Source organism: Phyllostomus hastatus, unplaced genomic scaffold, assembly GCF_019186645.2.
Source record: "Phyllostomus hastatus isolate PE091 unplaced genomic scaffold, TTU_PhHast_1.1 phas_contig_1, whole genome shotgun sequence".
NCBI classification, from domain to species: domain Eukaryota; kingdom Metazoa; phylum Chordata; class Mammalia; order Chiroptera; family Phyllostomidae; genus Phyllostomus; species Phyllostomus hastatus.
This window is the reverse complement of record NW_025333498.1, coordinates 19893286-19905094: the sequence shown is the minus strand read 5'-3', so window position 1 is coordinate 19905094 and position 11809 is coordinate 19893286. Positions and strand designations below refer to the sequence as shown.

At 43.7% G+C, this 11809-nt stretch overlaps 1 protein-coding gene across 1 annotated transcript in view; it reads left to right on the top strand.

The window, feature by feature from the left end:
* Positions 1 to 11809, top strand: part of MYO3B (myosin IIIB) — a 386538-nt gene that overhangs the window by 347768 nt on the left and 26961 nt on the right. The window lies entirely within an intron of this gene.

Here is an 11809-nt window from a genome sequence, read left to right as displayed (position 1 = left end):
ACAAGTGCCACTGCCACACAGAATGGTCAGAGAACTTGAACTTTTAAACTCTGCAGGTCTGAAACTTACTGTTGGCCACTGTGGGGTCTGTCTGATGTTTCAGAGGAATATTGGGTGAGCAAATCAGAACTGAAAGGGTAAACTTATGAAACCTATTAAACCTGTGACTGGTTTATTTCTGTCATTTTAAAGAGACTAAATACAGGGGGAGAAGACAGGTGTTAAAACACTTGTACAACTTTAAAATGTCACAATCGAGAGAGAAATGGTTTGGTTTTGTTAAGTTTGAAGAAAATAGCTTTAGCTAGTGTGAGGAGGATAGTATTTGGTTAGTTCTTGGTCTGCTTTGTGCCCGGCTCCTCCCTTACAGGTGGATTAAGAGTAAAATATGGAAGTGTGGTGTTGGGGCCATAATGAAAAATTTCATGAGATATAAACCCAAGACATGGAAGCCATTCAAAAGTGGCTTCTCTCAGTTGGGATCTCTAGGGCACCGCAGGGAAAACCACTTGGCTGAACTGCTCTTTTCACACTCGGAGTCCCCTCAGACTTCGGACTTTGTAGTGGGATAGCTGAGTCAATTAACATGAGACAATGTCCCCACATTCAGAAACCACGGGTTCCTGCCACAGTGGGCTGGTAGAAGAAGGAGGCCATAATACCACACTTGCTCTCAACCTGTAAAAGTGGGCCTTTGAATGCTTTATTACTACCCCTCCCCACCCTCAAGTACTTGGAACTTTTTTTCCCAATAGCCTCAGGCATGATAATTTTTTCTCTCCTTCCTTAGCAAAATCTATTGACATAATTATTAATTTAGGTTTTTGATTGCTCTCCTTTGAGCACCAGCGGCTTTCTGTGGATTTAAGAGCTTGTGCAGTGTCAATATGTGCCTGCAACATTAGACCTTCACAACGTTAATCTCACACCCAGGAGGCTTAAAACTCTTGGGCCTCTCTGTTAAAGGTAACTAGGGCCTCTATTATTTCTCATGATCATGCTAAGTGAGTTCAAACCACTTTCTCTGAGATCAAAAATTAAAAATCAGAGAGTTGTCGGGTCATAAACCACCCCTTTTCACATTTCAGTGCAGGGAAGACATTTTCTGTGAAAACGTGATGCCAATGACAACAGAGGTCAGTGGTGACAAAGGAGGGCTGACAGTCATCACTTGGCAGGTCCAGTGTGGGAAGAGAGAGTGAAGCAGAGTAAGACATTTTTTTCTTTTCTGGCAAATTTTCCCACAGATTTTCAACAAAGCCTTGAACTGTAGAATTTTAGAAGTAAAAAGGGATCTTAGAGGCCACGAAGTCCAGCCCTCTCGTTTCACAGTGAAGCACCACACTTCCTGGTTAACTTGCTTGATGTCTCCTCCCCGCGCCCCCAGCTTTCTGCTAAAAGAATAACATGTGTACAGAATGTACAAATATTATGTATTAAACTCATTTCAAATGCATGAAGCTTGAGAGTGCAAATCTAGAGCCAGCTGCAGGTGCTTTCCAGCAGAAGCTCCCTACATTTGCCATTCAGCAACTAACACACAGTCACTTCTTAACTGAAGGTGGTATAGAGGCATACTTTGTTTTGCACTTTGCTTTATTGCACTTCACAGACATTGTATTATTTATGACTTGAAGGCAAGACCCTTCACCAGCAAAAAGATGAACAACTTGCTTTATTGCGACATTGGCTCTGGAACCAAATCTCCAGTATCTCCAAGGTATGCTTGTGTTCCATTTACCAAATACCTATTCCACACTAGGTACCCACCCATACACTATTATTCAATCCTCAATATCTCTGCTGAAGTAGGTTTTTAAAAAGATTTTATTTATTTACTTCTAAGAGAGAGAGGGGAAGGGAGAGAGAAAGAGAGGAAAATCAATGTGTGAAAGATAAGTCAGTTGGTTGCCTCTTGGAACTGGGGAACCTGGCCTGCAACCTAGGCATGTGCCCTGACTGGGAATTGAACACTGAACCTGCAACCTTTTGGTTCACAGGCCAGCACTCAATCCACTGAGCCACACTGGCCTGGGATGAAGTAGACTATTTTATTCCCATTTACACATGTGGAAAATGAGGTGTGAAGAGGTTAAACCATTTGTCAGAAATTCCATAGCTAGTGCTGAGATTCCACCCAAATCTGTCTGAGTGAAATTCCTTATTGTAACTATAGTGCCTTTTAGTATATTATAAAATCACTCTTATATGTGCCTTTCTGTTGATGGAAGTGCTTTTTGAGGATGTTTTAGGTGGGGTGGGGTTGCAAAACATCCCTAACAAGCTTTATATTGGGGTCAGGTTGATGGTATAGGGCCAGCTTGACAACAATAATGAAGCTGCTCTTTAAAGACAGGATTCAAGTGATATAGTCTCCGATGAGATTCCCTTTGGAAAGCCCATTCTCTGAACCCTGAGTGAAGAGGAAAGGGAACCAAAGATTTTCAGAGTTTTAGAGCAAGAAGAAACATCAGAAAGCCTCCATAAAACCCTCAAAAAACCCATGAGGAGACTCAAAGAAATTAAGAGACTTGCCATCATCTTTAGATTAAGACAAGGTGAGTGAGTGGATTGGCAGGGAAAGTCAAGGGAAGGCAATGCACATTTATGGAGCACTAACAGTGTACCAGGTTCTGTGCCACGGGGCCTTTTGAATGTCATTTCCTCCCATCCACCTCCCTCATTGAGGGCAGGGATCCTTTCCATGCTGTTCAGTGACGTACCCTTGGTACCCATCACACAGCCATGGTAAATGCTCAACAAACACAACTGACAACTTTGAACACAGTAATGAATGAACCCCTCAACAACTTCAAGGAGCGTCTTATCATCTCCATTTTACACTGAGATTCAGTGACCCAACATAACTTACTCAGGTTCACAGAGTTTTTTCAGAGTCCACAGCCTCTTGCACACATCAGCATAGAAAAGATTCATCTTGGCCTGGCTGGCGTAGCTCAGTAGATTGAGCGCGGGCTGTGAACCAAAGCATCACAGGTTCGATTCCCAGTCAGAGCACATGCCTGGGTTGCAGGCCACGGCCCCCAGTGGGGGCCAATGAGAGGCAACCACACATTGATTCTCTCTCTCTCTTTCTCCCTCCCTTCCCCTCTCTAAAAATAAATAACATCTTTAAAAAAAACTACTTTAGAAAAGATTCATGTCCAAGCATATAAATAGACCCGAATATCAACTTGCCCTTCTTCTCTCCCACCTCTGCACAAGTCTGGAGAACAGAGACTGGAGTGAGGCCTGTGAGTCCTACAACATCATTATTCTCACCAGACATACTGGGATCCATTTACAGTGTGCTGTGAGGTATTATAAATAATTAAAAGAGAACTGCACATCTTAAAATAAATGAGCTCCATACACTTGAACATGATGCAGCCTTGGCTTTCCACTGTTTTTTTTTTTTTCTTTTCAACTCTCTCTGATGTGCACCCTGGTAGTCATTAGTCAGGAGCATTTGTAAGATTTTCCTATGTCATGGGATGTCTGGACATTTTTCAGAGAGACTGTTCGATGGAGCTCACTGCTGTTGTACAGTGTGATATTCATAAGGACACTATAACCTACAACTGTTAGTATTGTCAGCCCAGCATTTTTCTTCTCTACGTCTTCTGATTATGTCACCTTCTTCCCTTTGGGAGATTGTCTCCAACACACACACTTCATTGTGGTCTTGATGAGGCACTCTGGAAATGACACTAACTCCTGGTCAAAACTTTGGGTACGTGACCCAAGTCTGGTCTAGCAGAATCACCTATCCCCCCGCCCCCACTCCGGCCACTGTGATTGGTCCAGAGTAGGATGAATGCCTCAAGGTGGGCCTGAGATTTTAGACATGGCTGCCTCCCACCCCAGTGCCATGTCCTCCCACCTTACCACTCTCAGCACCACCGCACAGCCAAGCAGAGAAAGGCTGTACAAAGTAAAAGGCAGTGAATAGAGAGGAGCAGAGCTTGCAGATGGAGGGAAGGAGGGACTGCAGGCACACAAGGTTACATGATTTAAGATTCCATGACTTAAGCCCCTGGAAAACCTGAAGCCAGATCTTCCTTCCAACCTATTCTGTCAAATAAGCCAATGTTTCCTGTTTTGAGTAAACAACTTTGAAATGGTTAGCACTTCAGCTAACAGACATCTGACACATTATCTAACAGCAAATGGGAATTTACCACTGGTGTTGGGGACTAAACAAAATGACAACTTCGTGCTATGAAATCATTGCCCCAAGGGTGGCAGGCCCTGAGCAGCCCCCTGCTATCCCACCCAGTGGCAGTGTGTTGAGGTGCACTGTGCCGCAATCTAAGGCCAGCCCCTCAAGTGACAACCCCAGTTCCACCTGTGTCTCAGCCCCTGCCTCCTCCTTACAGGCTTTTACCCTCCCTTCTCTCTGTTGCTCACAGCTCCCCTGGGCAAACGCGCTCTGTTCCCAACACACACGGTGACCTGGATTTATTCACCATCATCAGTCACTTTTCTGTCTGTTTTAGTGAAGGCAGCCCAATATCAGGCACAGAAGGTGATTATTCAACCTCATTGGCCACACTTGACTCAGCTAAGAGGTTGGCGTGGAGAAGGCCTGAGGACAGTGTCTTTCGCAGGCTCCAGAGTACCTGTGCAGAGGAGTAACATGGGCGCTGGTGCTGTGGATCTTGGGCAAGGTACTTACTCCCAGAACCTAAGTTTCATCTGTAAAATAGGAACAATACCATTTTTTTGCTGACTTGTGGAGAGGAGAAATGATAATATATGCTAATGAGGCAGCCCAGCCCCTAGTATGTAGGAGGTGTTCAAACAATAGCAGTAGTTCTAGCACTACTTACCGCCTTAACTGAAGATGGCCAGATGGCTGATGGGGGTCTTGTGGCCACTAGGAAGGTGAGTTGTCTAGTATGGCTTTAGACGGGCAAGACCCAGTGATGAGGTAGAAATCATTATTGACCATATATCTCTGCCACTCCTTATTTCCCCTGCTTCTCCTTGTTTATTGTTAATCTCTAAGAACTTTAAGGACATTCTGGGGTCTCCCAGCTTCAAAGAACATGCCATCTGGTCCTTCATAGGCCTCCCTTCTCTTAACCCAGTCAACACTGCCTCTTTCTCGGTTAGTCAGATAAATGAATGAGGCTTCTGTGGTCTCTTTGCTAATGAATCCACTCTTTTCAAATACAGTTGCATCTTAGTGGGGAAACTTCGCAGCCAAAATGCTTGAATCCAGGTGTTCCCAACATTTTTGCCGCTCATAACACCTTATATTATTCTCTCTTGTGGATAATATATATTGAAATCTGTGTCTTCTCCCAAGGGTATAATTTATTTAATAAAATTAACTTTTCCACTTGATTAAGTATAGGCATGATTGCCTTGAGGGCTTAATCCGCCAGCAGGATGCAGTCAATGGCATTACATTGAGTGAGTTTATTTCAGGCCAAAGGAAAGAAATTTGAAGTTCTAATTAGCCTGTTTGTGATTCTGGCTGGATTTGTTGGAATACTGAAAATAATCCAAGGGCCCTGTCACAACCATTCTGAGGGACATCCCTACTTTACCACCCCCTGCCCCAAAAAGCTGTCATTTCTGGTACCGAGCCCAGGAGAGGGCTGGCCCTTGAGTCCCTCACATCTCACCTCCTAGGTGGTCCCTGTGTTGCCTATTACCAGCCCCTGGGCTCCCTCTGCCTTCTCCTCATCCAAACTTGCTTTTGCATAAGTTCAGCTGGGCCTCACAGTACAATGCAAATCATGCAGAACACTGTTTCTAGCTGTTCCACATACCAAAGCATTACTGCATGTTCCTAATTGGACTTGATTTGGACCATGAAATTCCTTAATTCTGACTATATGTTTTCTCCCACCCATAAGATTCAGAGGGGGAAGGATGACCCATTTGAAATAAGCATCTCTTTCTCTGTTTAATTTTTTTCCTTCCTCTTCCCCAAACCACCACCACCCTACCCACCTCACTGCCCTCCAGGGTGGAGAAGTCCTTTAGGGGATAAGAAATGATGCATTTCACCTGGCTGGCGTAGCTCAGTGGATTGAGCGCAGGCTGCAAACCAAAGTGTCATAGGTTCGATTCCCAGTCAGGGTACATACCTGGGTTGCAGGCCATGACCCCCAGCAACCGCACATTGATGTTTCTCTCTCTCTCTCTCTCTTTCTTTCTCCCTCCCTTCCCTCTCTGAAAATAAATAAATAAAATCTTAAAAAAAAATAAAAAAAGAAATGATGCATTTCATAGACAGCAACCTCCAAACTGAAGTAGGCCTAAGAAGCCATTCATCAGCCACAGGCCTGGGCGAGAAGCTCAGATTCCTTCAGAAAGGAATCCCTTCCATGCACCAGCACCTGCTTACTAGGTCCTTTGTCCTACCTTTGCCTTTTCTATAACCCTTACCAGCAGTGGTTTTCTGTCCACACATTTTTCTGCTTCGGTAGGAAAACATGGCTATAAAACAGAAAATGGTCTCCACTTTAGGTGTGTTGCACCAAAGCTTTTGGCTCCCTACCGTTGACTTAGTCTGACTCTCAGGCCCCTCATCGACCTCAGGGAATCTCCTCACCCTCTAGGTGGGAAGTGGGGGCCACCTCCCTTTCCTCCACTGCAGAGTGGCCATGGAGTAGCCCTTAAAAGAGGCCTTGCCAGGCTGGTGCCCCCCAGACTCTTGAGCCAGCCGGGCAAGGACACGGGAAGGTGGAGTCGTGAGCACAGCGGGAGCCAGGCCTGGTCCTCCAGTGTGCCCCTGGGTCCTGCGTATTGTCCGGGCTGCCTTCTTTACCTCTCCATCAACTGTGTGAGCCCCTGGACTCCTGCCAGTGAATCCCCCTTTTCCTTCAGGTGATCTTGGTCGGTTTCTGACAACTGCAGCCAAGACTCCTGGCTGATTCTGGTACCAACCTCATGGTGAATGAATCTTGGGATCAAGGAGATATAATAGTGTCTATTAGTGGTGGTTCTGCTGCCAGCATTTCTGGCTCTGTGGTTCTGCTGTTTTTTGCTCATGTAACTAAAAGGCTTAGCATTCTAATATAATGAATTAGAAAAAGATGGCTACAGAAAGATCAGGACAGTATTGGAACAAGGAACAAACAATTCTAAAAAGTCTAGTTGTGCAACTTATTTTTCAACATCGAATCTAAACATCATAATCATAGCATTTGGGGACAGCTAAAATGATTGATTTTACAGAAAATATTTGTTGTTTAATTACAGGATCATATGGGTCTTTGGCAACCAACAGATGCCAAAACAGACTTTAAGCACCAGCTTGAGAAACTTGTGATTTGCTTAGTGTGTTTTTAATTTAAAGCATATGGCTTCACATTCTACTGCAGTGTCCAAAATGAAGACGTTAGTAATGAATCACTCTATTGGAGAAAACGCAGTGTTCCCGGACCTGGTCTTTTAGTCTGTGTACTCAAATGGTTCTGTTTAGAGGCACAAACATGAAGCAGCTCTCCCTGTCTTAGCTGGGTGTTCCTGGGATGCACGTGACATCAAAGGGCCTCACAAACGACTTCCCCTGCCATGCAGAATGCTTGGCACCAGGGCCCACCTCCATCCGAGCAAACAGTGCAGTTAGGTCACTGGAAGGTAGAGGGCTCGAAAATGCCATTTATTTTGTGACGTTTCCTTTTTCAGTTTATCGGCCTCTTAACCTAGTCTGATGCTTCATGACACTTGGGGAATCCAGCCATGTGTGTCTATTCAGAACTGCAGCCCTTCGTCCAAGTACCGTGTTTGCTGTGGCAGCCTCAGGCCACTGAGGCCGCATTGATCCATCTGCTGAGGAGAGGAGGTCAGTGAGGAAGTAGTACTAGTGTTAAGAACCTTTGCTCCAGAGTCAGATTTGAGTCATCCTGCCATTTTCTAGTATTGTAAACTTGAGAGACATTTCCACTTTCAAATCTATAAAATGGGGATAAAAATATCAATCTTACAGGGTTGTTATGAGAATGAAATAAAATCACCCATGTCGGAGCTATAAGCTAAGAATCTGGTACCTACCAGCCATTAGAATATAATTAGATATTCTTTTAATTGTTATTAAAGGCAGAACCTATTTCATCTCTGCCTGTTTGCCTCTTGTCACATCATGTCTTTGCTTAAATTTGATACATATTTAAGAAAGTGCCTACTGCAGGCTGGGTGCTATGTTTTAGGTACTTTCACCTTCTCAGTGTGTTGTGTTGCTTGGAAAATAGATCTATATTTCTCTACTTATTCTGTGTTCCCACCCATCCTGTCTTTATTTCACTCTATAAGACTTTCTCCCACACCTCCATGTCACGTTCTTAGTCATCCTCTTTCTCCTCACTGCCCAGGAGAATGGACTACATCAAGCTGAAGCATATAATTCTGTTAGTACTGGGAGCACCCATTTGGCAATACTCCAGGTAATTACGGCTGCCTGTACATCAAAGGAGAGGCATTCAAAAAGTGTGCCCAGCCTGCTTTATTCTCTGGAGAGAGCTCCGAGTAGGAAATCTCTTCCTCTCAAAGATTTGTAGTAGCTCTTTATACGTTAGGCATAGTGACCTGTTAAATATAGTTGTTACAAATATTTTTCCACTTTGTTTGTCTTTTAATTTTATTTTGGATTTCTTTGCTGTTTTATTTCTTTTTTTTTCTGCTAAAAGGATTTTCCCCCTTGCATTTTGATATAGTCAAATTTTTTTTTGACTCAGTATTTTTTTAAGAGTATAGCCTTTGGTCTTATGCTTAGAGAAACCTTTCCCACCCCCTAATTATGTCTCCACCCACATCTTTTATCATTTCTAGAACTGTCTTATATATAAATTTGTGAATACTTATTGCTGACTATTTTCCCTTCTCAGAGGGCTTGCCTTACTACCTTACCACGATGATGGCTCGTGGCCAGTGCCAGTCACGAATGCGAAAGCAGCCCATGCGATGTAAGCAAAAGCATGAAGACAATCACGTCCTTGTTCATGTAGCCTTTAGTGATTTGTTGTGACACACTTTTATGGTTTAGGCTCTTAATTGGGCTTTCTGGTGCATTTGCAACAAAATTTTGAAAGCAGAGTGAAACCTTCTTAATTAATGGCATTTGTCTTACTCCTCAAGGGTGCCGGGACAGAGAAAAAGGGCTAAGATTCCCTTTCTGTTTCTGCTGTTCTCACTCCAGCCAAAGTTTTCATCACCTCAGCCTGGACTCCTGCAGCGCCCTTTCGGATTCTCCCTCTCGTCCCTCCTCTAACTCGGTCTGCATGCCACTGCTCTTCTGTACATGCCATCCTTCTCACCAGAAGCCTCAGTGCCTCTCCAGGGCTCACAGATAAAAGACAAAATCTTAAAGACTAACTTCCAAACTTTCGCAGCTGAACTTTATTTTATGTGTTTCCACACAAATCTCCGCCTCCCTGCCCCTCAACCCACCTCCCAGTCAGTGGCCATCCCAGGGGAAGACTGTGACCACTTTGCTTCTGTAATACATTAATTACATCTACAAAAGTCACCCCCAAAGAAAAGTAGTAATATTGTTTAAAAGTGAAAATATTCATTGTGTGTGTGTGTGTATATATATATATAGTGTGTGTGTGTGTGAGAGAGAGAGAAAGCATCTTTAGAAAATTTGCCATTTTGAAGAATCTCGTAGCAAATTGAGAAAAAAACAAACACCATGTACTTACTTGGTACATGAGCTATTTGAGAGACTATATCGTAATCTTTATGCTAAAGGATTGTTTCTCTGAGTGTCATAAAACTTTCATATTTGTTCTGTCCTTACTATTCCTTTGGCTTCTGTGTATTATTCCCAAAGGCTAGAGTTGCAGGTGTCGCACATGGCATAGGGGAAAGAGCCGTCTTTCTTGTCACTGACTATGAAATAGTAGTTACCCCCGATCTAACTTTCTTTGGACTTGGGGATAATGACTGTTTAATTAATGCTGAGTAAAGGTTTTGTGTGATTTCTTAAGAACTTTTTTTAAGATTTTATTTATTTATTTTTAGAGAGGGAAAGGAGGGAGAAAGAAAGAGAGAGAGAAACATCAATGTGCGGTTGCTGGGGGCCGTGGCCTGCAACCCAGGTATGTGGCCTGGCTGGGAATCGAACCTGCGACACTTTGGTTCACAGCCCGCGCTCAATCCACTGAGCTATGCCAGCCAGGGCTTCTTAAGAACTTTTTGAGTGTTTTTCAAATGCTAAGAAAAACCTACATGTTTATCAATAGAAAATTTGTTAAATGATGGCACAGCCATAAAAATGTAATACTATGAAGCCATGAGAAAGTTATAGTCATGTTTTTCTGTGGAACAGCCTCCATGTTATATTGAAATGTGAAAAAAGCAAGGCACAGAGTGTAGAAATTACATTTGAGGGATGTGGGGGTGGTTTGCTTTAAGGACAGGAGCTATAGCTTTAGACAATTTCACACAATACAGTAATGCCAGTGGTTTTCTCTGCAGCATGGACTAGGGGTCGAGGGGGACTTCTTATTCATTCATGCTATTTTTCTTTTTTTCTATACCTAAAGTGTGTGAATTTTTCAATTAAAATGTTAATTAAACATTGTTTTGACTAAAATCTGTAATGAAATATTACTCTCCTTTAATAGCCCTTAAGCTAAGAGGGAAGCGAACTGTACCAAGAGATACAGAAACCAACGAGGTCAGTATCTTTGGAGTTAGAGGGGAAAAAATAAAACCCTCTTAAACAGAAGAACATTGTTCAATGACTGCAGATTTTTCAGAATGTAAGAGATAAAATAAGATAAAGGAAGGGTAGAAAAGCTATATTAATTAAAGTAACCCAAACAGACTCCTTCCAGAAACAAAGGAAAAGAGGGTGGAAGAGGAGATGACACCTGAGGGCCATGGTGATTCAGAAAGCGGCCATGTAATGCAGGTGGGCAAGATTGTAATGGGTTTGCTAGTTCTCTAGCCTCTGTTGTTGCTGATGGCAGAAAACCTTCTAGTAGGTGCCAGGCAAACTCAGTTACCTCTAGGATTTTTTACAGTTTCTCTTTAAATCTGTGAATTCCAGGTTCTCTTCCCTCACCCTTCTTCTCTTTTCCCCTTCTTAGCCAAAACTTTTAACAGTTTCGCTGTACCCATGCCTTGTATTTTCTCCCCCACAGAACCCGTCGGGCTCATGGTTCTACTGAAACACTCTCGTCAGGGCCGCTGAACACCTCCAGGCTGCCCGATCCAGAGGGCTTCTCTGTTCTTTCTTCGTTCCCCTGCCTGTGGCCTCTGTGAGCCATTCCCTTTCCTTGTGTCTGTGTAGACTCACCCTCGGGCTCCCCTGCCTTGTGGCTGTTCTTTGTTTCCTACCGAAACCTCTACATGCTCGAGTTCCTCAGACATTTGAGAACCTTTTTCCTTCTCCCTCTACATATGTTCCCCAAACCTGAAATGCCATTGATGTGTTGATGATCCTCCAGTTAATACATGCAGCCCAGATTGTTTCTCTGGATTCCAGACATGCTTTCCACTTGACATCTCCACTCAGATGTTTCGCAGGCATCCCCTGCTCACCATGCCCGAAACTGAACTCTTGATTTCCTCACGGCCTCAGAAGACTTCATCTTCCCTTGCTGTTCCCTATCTCAATAAGTGGTCCGCCGTCCGCCCAAGGACCCAAGCCAGAAATCTGCAAGTCATTTTTGATCATTCCCTTTCTCTGGCCCTTAACATCGAATCCATCAGCAAGTTCTGTTTTTGACTTCTACACATAGCTTGATCTGGTCCACCTCTCTCTCTCTTCACCACCACCACCTGGGTCAGATAACCATTGGCCCTGACCTGCCTTCTCACTGGGCTTCTTGCTTCCGGG